The sequence below is a fragment of the Cornus florida genome, unplaced genomic scaffold (assembly GCF_030987335.1).
Source record: "Cornus florida cultivar Cherokee Brave unplaced genomic scaffold, ASM3098733v1 CherokeeBrave_3.0.0_Hap2_Chr11, whole genome shotgun sequence".
Classification (NCBI taxonomy): domain Eukaryota; kingdom Viridiplantae; phylum Streptophyta; class Magnoliopsida; order Cornales; family Cornaceae; genus Cornus; species Cornus florida.
The window spans coordinates 1,114,033-1,120,812 of NW_026775581.1; the positions used below are offsets into that span (position 1 = coordinate 1,114,033).

Below are 6,780 nucleotides of genomic sequence, written 5' to 3' on the forward strand. Positions count from 1 at the left end.
AATCTCACTTGTCCTGAAGGGTCGCCTATCTCTCTCACCACATCCATTGATGGTGTCCCTTATTCCTTTACCTTGGCTGACATTGTGGAGGTCTTCAGCTGTCCTCTGGAGTGCCCCGATGATATTGTAAATCATTAGAATCTCTCTTTGTATGAGGAGCCTAATAATTTAACTGTGGAGCAGGTTGTTACCACCATTTGCAACGTGGATGATCATCATCGACCCCGGAGCTATACACTAAAATCCACCCTCCCTGAGCGCGTGTGGTTCTTTGACGCTATGCTTAAGCACAATATTTGCCCCTTGGTGCACAGCACCGAGCGCCGCGATCTGATGTTGCAGGCTTTGTATGCCCTGGACCAAGGCCAATAGATCTCTATTCCGTAACTCATTTGAAGCCAATTTATGCGGCTTTGGGATGACTGCCTTAACGCCCAGCACCAATGAGCTCAAGCTTGGGCTTTGCCATTGCCTTTCTTCATCACCAAGCTTCTGAAGCACAAAGGCTTCATTGTTCCTCCCAATGAAGAAAAGGGCAAAAAGATTCAAACTTTTACCATCCGATGTTAGAACAATGTTCTTAGCCATTCTCGTCCCCATCAGCCCGCTGCTCCTCCATCTCCCCACTCTCCATCTCCTCATTTTTCTGAGGATGATCCCATGGATGAGGATGCTGACTGGGACGCGCCCCCTGTTGACTCTCAGTAGGACTATGCTTTTCTGCACGCTAGCATCGCCGGTATCCATGCTCAGATGGATCATTTTGAGGATACCTTGGCAGACTACACTAGGACAGTCCGAGAGGACTACTTGCGTGCGGAGGAAGACCGTCGTGTTGCAGCTGAGGACCGTTGCATAGCACAGGAAGAAAGGCGTGAAACCAAATCTCTCCTCAATGCTATCCTTACCCGTTTACCCCCTGGCCAGTAGTTTATTCGCTGTTCGTGATCCGTCTTTTGTTCCTATGTTTATGTTTTTATTTTCTGTTGCTGTTCTAGTTTTTGAACTTGGGAATTTGTTTTTGTGATAGTCAATCTGGTTAGACATGACATATTTTCAGTTCCTTTTGTACCCATGTCCGCCTACTTTTGAATGAAAATTCCCTCTTTGCTTTTATTATCTGTTCATTATTTTCTTTTACTATTTCCTTTTTATTTTTATCTTGTGTATTCCCATCTGTTTTTCTCAGTGTTCCCTTGCAGGTTGCACAATTCAAGTTTGGGGGCCTGTTTTTGTTAAACTTCACATGGGAGCTTTTTGTCACCTCGCCATGCACTGTCCTCCTTTTCTTGGTATTTTTGTTCTTGTTATTCTCTTTAATTTTCAGTAGATGTTAGTTGTTGTCCCACATTAAGGATAATGTGTTATTCAAGTTTGGGGGTGCAATATTGCAGTTTTGGTAGTACATTTTTGTAAAGCAATGATAGTGTAATTTGAAACTTGTCAGAAATGAAGCTTATGTTTAATACCTTGTGTATAGAAGCAATTGTTGAGTTTTGAAAATAAAGAAAATTTGAAATGATCATGTGGATGCAATTTAGTCTGTATAAATGTTTCAATTAGATTCTCATTGGATTTTATACTCTTTTATGCTTCACAATGCACAGATGCACATCGAAAACTTAACTGTGAGGCATGCAACTTGATTGACCTTGATCTTAACCTAGTTAATCTAATCTGATGAACCTAACAGATGGATACCTTTGGCATGATTAAAAAAATAATAATAATAAAAAAAGAAAAAGATAATGACCAGTTTAAGTTTGTAGCCTTTCCAACTTGAGTTATTAAGCCCAAGGAGTGTCTCTACACTTAGCACCCTAAAGCCATCTGGTTTGGGAGTTGTTGGCCTAACGCTTGCTACATGGGTTGGTTAGAAAGCTTAAAAGACTTAGGCACTGCACGGTCATTTAAAAAATATAATAAACATGGTCCGTTGGAGTTCGTATCCTTGCCAATTCGAGCTATTAAGCCCTAGGAGTGTTTCTACACTCAACACCCTAAAACCATCTGGTTTGGGAGTTGTTGGCCTAACGCTTACTAAATGGATTGGTTAGAAAGCTTAAAGGACTTCAGCATTGCACAACCATTTTATGTATCATTTTTGAGTTATAATAAATTGTCAACAAGCAACAAAAGTTGTTTTGTAAATAAATTCATGCCTTAGTGACTTCATTTAAAGGGGAATTCAATAATTTGAAGACTTGTGTCTTGAATCTGGAAAAAGAAAGTAAAAGCTGCATGTTGAGAATCCAATCCACTTTCACTGAAGTTGGAGTTGATTTCCATTCAGGAGATGACAATTGAGTTATTTATATAGACTAGGATATTGATGCATGTATGTTGAAACGTGTTTAGCAAACTTTTGTATCAATGCTTCATATATACAAGATAGTCTGCCTAATGTCCCCGTCTCCAGTTCTTTGTCTATTTCAAGTTGTATTTGAGCTATGTATGTATTTCATTTTGCCATGGTTGATATTATTTTCTTTGGGAAGCAATCCAATAGTTATCGTTAGTTGAGTTTTTCATTTTGGTTTTGCTATGGGACTAGCAAAATGTAAGTTTGGGGGTGTGATAAGCGCCGAATATTGCATATTCAAGCGCCCTTACTTGCATTAGTTAAGTCCATTTTTGGTTTATATGTATATATTTTCTCCAGTTCTTTGTTTCTGTGCATTTTCAGGTTTGTCTGCAAAAAGGGAATAAAATGGAAGTTCAGAAGGCTTGTTGAAGAGCAAATCAATCCGGGCTTTTGCATCTGGAGATTTCCAAGAAGAATCCGCTAAAATAGGTCCATGAAGCCTTTCTACAATGAAAAAAGAGCAAGTGATTCTCAATAGGCCAATGATAAATCCCTGAAGAAGAAGCTCTAGAATAAACTGGTTGACGTGTGTTGTAAACCAGTCGACGTGTGTTGCAAACCGGTCGACGTGTTCTTTATGATTCAGTTGATGTGTACACTGAACCAGTCAACGTATACTGAGCTTCACTTTAACATTAGCTACTGCCTAGATACCGGTCGACATGTGCGTCAAATCGGTCGACGTGTATAAGCTTCAACCTGGATTTTTGCCACTGCCTAGATACCGGTCGACATGTGTATCAAACCAGTCGATGTGTGTTGTCTGAACTTTGAGTTTTAGGCCCTTTTCTTTTGAAGATGATCAAGAACAAATATTAACCCTTTGAATTTCATTTGGAATACTTTGACTGTACATTTATAGTGAGATGATCATATTAAAGAGCATTTGCAGCCTCTTGATGCTTTGGGAGACCACATAATGACTTGAAGTCCCTTCCACCCTTTCTAAAACAAGATCTCCATTTCCTTGCATTTAAACTCATTTGAACCATTAGAAAAACACATCATTATTGATTTGTTATCATTAAAATTAAAGGATTAGGGAATTTGATCAACATGACTGTATGCGACGTATGTCGGCAGACCTTATGTTTTTCATTCGCGTGTGCTATCGTACCATGCCTTACGTGCTTCTTGATAACATGCCTTGATCTGAGAACATGTCTGTTTGCTTATGTGGCAACTTGTTTAGAAGCTTATCTTGACTGTTTGGTTTTGGCATTGTCACTTAGGATCTGTCGTATCCCTTGGATGCGTTCTTGTTTCACGAGTTTCTTCCTTGGATAGGAAAAATTCATTCTGTAAGGACCTATGTCGGGAACCTTCTTGTCTATTTTCTTGGTTGGGTGTTTCGAGACCTTAGTCTGTTGGTTGATGCGAGTAAGGCTCATTTGAGCGTAGAATCACAATCCTTGTCTGATGGGGTAAGACGTGGGCCAGGGAGGCACCATTTTATTTCCTTTTCCTTCGTGGCTTCTAGATCTAAGGCCTTAAGCGTAATGGTGCTAGTGTCATTGTTATCAGAGTTTTGGGATTAGCTACCCCACCGACCAACTCATAAAAGAGGGAAATCTGAAGTTGAGGGAATCAAGGCACAAGTGGGTCTGCATGTTCCTTCGAGTGCTCGAAGAATGGGTTTCGAGCGCTCGAAGAGTCCTTGGGGCATTCTGCTCTGATTTCAAGCGCTCGAAGCTTCTTCGAGTGCTCAAATGACATGGCATAGCATACATGGGTTTGTCATCTGTGCCACACGAGCGCTCGAATGTGGTGCTTCGAGCGCTCGAAAATGCATCAGAATGCATTTTCTCTTGCTTCTGTGATGTCTTTTGGTGAGAGTTGAGCCTCATTTTGAGGGGGTTTGGTAGACATTGTGTCTACAAAAGAAAGGGGAAACCATGAATTAGATATTATATATCATTTTGTAAGATTTTTGGAGAGAGAAAGGAGGAGAAGATAGAGTTTTGTGTGGCTAAAAAAGGGGAGCTCGAAAATGGGGGTTGGATCCAAGCTTCTTCCTTCTTCTAGGGCATCCATGGGCAACTAACTCTTCCTCTAGAGAGGTGATGAAGCCCTCCCTTGTAAGCATGTTCTAGCTTAGTTCTATTTTGGGGATTATAATGTATAATCTATGGTCTTTTCATGATCAAGAGCATTTCATTTGTTGTAATGGATGTTGATGTATATGAATGATTTTTCTAAGTTGATTATCTTATTCTAGATAATGTCTTACATTAATCATATTGCTTATGTTTTCATGGTGACAATGGAAATAAGATTATGAAATGGTTTAATGGCATGCTGGTAGATATCTTTGATAGGCCATTGCTTAGGTAATCCCTTTGATGGTTTATGCTTAATCTCTAGCTTCATGTGCTTCATCATTTTATCAAGGGCTTGATAATCTTTCATTTAAGTAAGTGGGTTTAAGCTGCACTCTAGTTTAGGTAGTCTAAACATATTCACCTTTGATGGATTATTCTTGTTTGTGATTCAATGTACTTTTTTTTAATTATATGGCAATCATGTGTTGCTATATAATTCTTAACCATTATATATTTGGTTTTCCCCTAAATTAGTTCTAATCGAGCATGTGTATAGAGATGGAGGTAGATTCACTTCCCTAGTTTTCTTTACTCGTAATTTATCTCTTTTAATTCTCGCAAGCTTTTATTTTATGAACTTCACATTCTTAGTTTTAGTGACAATCCAACAAATCCTCTATAAACCCCCTTATTATTCTAAAAAGATTCTAGATACTTAGTTTGCCATAGACTAGCAGTCCCAGTGGTTCGACTTACCCAACCAATAGCCCTATGTTACAATGATTTGTGCTATTGCAAATGGGTTGATTTATAATTGATAATCGATCCGTCGATCACCACTTAGGTATGTCATGATGTGGGCACTTCCTAAGCAAATCATTAAACCTTTCCCATGCCTCATGAAACATTTCCCCATCCCCTTGAGAAAATTCATGAATGGAAGTTCTCATAGCATTGGTCTTTGATACCGGGTAGTACTTTTTCAAGAACTCTTGTTGCATTTCTGCCTAAGAAGTTATCGAAAAAGGCCTAAGATTGTTGAACCAATATTTTGCCTTGTCCTTAAGGGTAAAAGGAAAAAATTTGAGTCTTAACACTTCTTCTAGCATGTCTGTGTATTTCACGGTGGAACATACTTTAAGAAACTCATCCAAATGCTTATAAGGTTCTTCACTTGGAAGTCCATGATAGTTGGAATCATTTGAATGGTTTGTGGTTTAATCTCATAGTGATGTGCTCTAAACGGGGGCAATTGAATGCAAGTAGGTGCATTGTATTCATTAGGCACATAATGGTCTCTTAAAGCAATGGGAGGATTCACAACCGGCGGTGCCACTCGGACACCTTGATTGCCTTGCATAATGGGAGGTTGTGGAACAAAAATTGGCCAAGGCATTCCCAATGGAATTTGGTCTTGTTGTTGTGGTGGAATGAATGGTCTAGGCATGCCTAATGGTACTTGAATATTTTCATGATGCACATTAGGGTGGAGGATGCCTTGTTGGTCTATGTGACCAAGGTCCTCCACATGGTCGTCATTCAATTCCTCCATTGGTAAAATGGAGTGATGAGAACTACCTCTTCCCCTAGGATTACGAACAACCGATTCAAGATACAATTAGGAGGGATAAGAGTAGGATTTAATGACTTACGACCATGCATGCACTAGCAAAACAAATAACAAGAAAATAACAATCACTTCGCCCCCATAACAAATCAATCAACAAACATTCTCCATATACACTGATCCCATACCCCATGTTTGAACAATATGCAAAGTAAAAGTAAATTGCCTTCACACGGACTCACGATTTATCTACAAAATGAAAAACTTGCCACCATGCGGACCAATGATTTAACTAGAGATTGAGTTAGAAAGATCTCACAAAGGGTCCTTAAGGAACTTAAATTAAACTTTCAAGTTTCAAGCCTTGCTATGCTTTGTAAATTTTTAGATTTTAGCTCTTTTTTATGCTTTTGCTTAGCTTCACTTGGCTTCCTTGCTTCCTTTGTTGAACTCTCTTTGCTCAATGCACCTAGCCAATCAAGAACAAACATAATAAGTAACCAAAAAAAAAAAAAAAAAGTAAAGACACAATCAAAAGAGTACTAATTCCTATTTGTTTCCAACACACGGCGTTGCCAATTCAATTCTCAACAACGGCGCCAAAAACTTGGTGCTCGTCAAGCACCAACGTCTAAAAATGTGCACTAAGAGTGTGAGTGTGCAATGTGGCCAAGTTTTAAATTTATAAATGCCACTACTACCTCTAATTAAAAATATAGCTAGGGTGAGTAGGGATCGTCCCAAGGGATTTTTGGCGTGCTTGCAATGGAAACAATGTATAGGGTTAGTAGGTCGAGTGATCAAAA

The 6,780-nt window shown here is 39.2% G+C and overlaps 1 pseudogene; it reads left to right on the top strand.

Annotated features, from left to right (window-relative positions):
* The first annotated feature begins 5,253 nt into the window (after nt 1–5,253).
* On the top strand, nt 5,254–5,351 carry LOC132287400 (small nucleolar RNA R71; annotated as a pseudogene).
* Nucleotides 5,352–6,780: the final 1,429 nt, after the last annotated feature.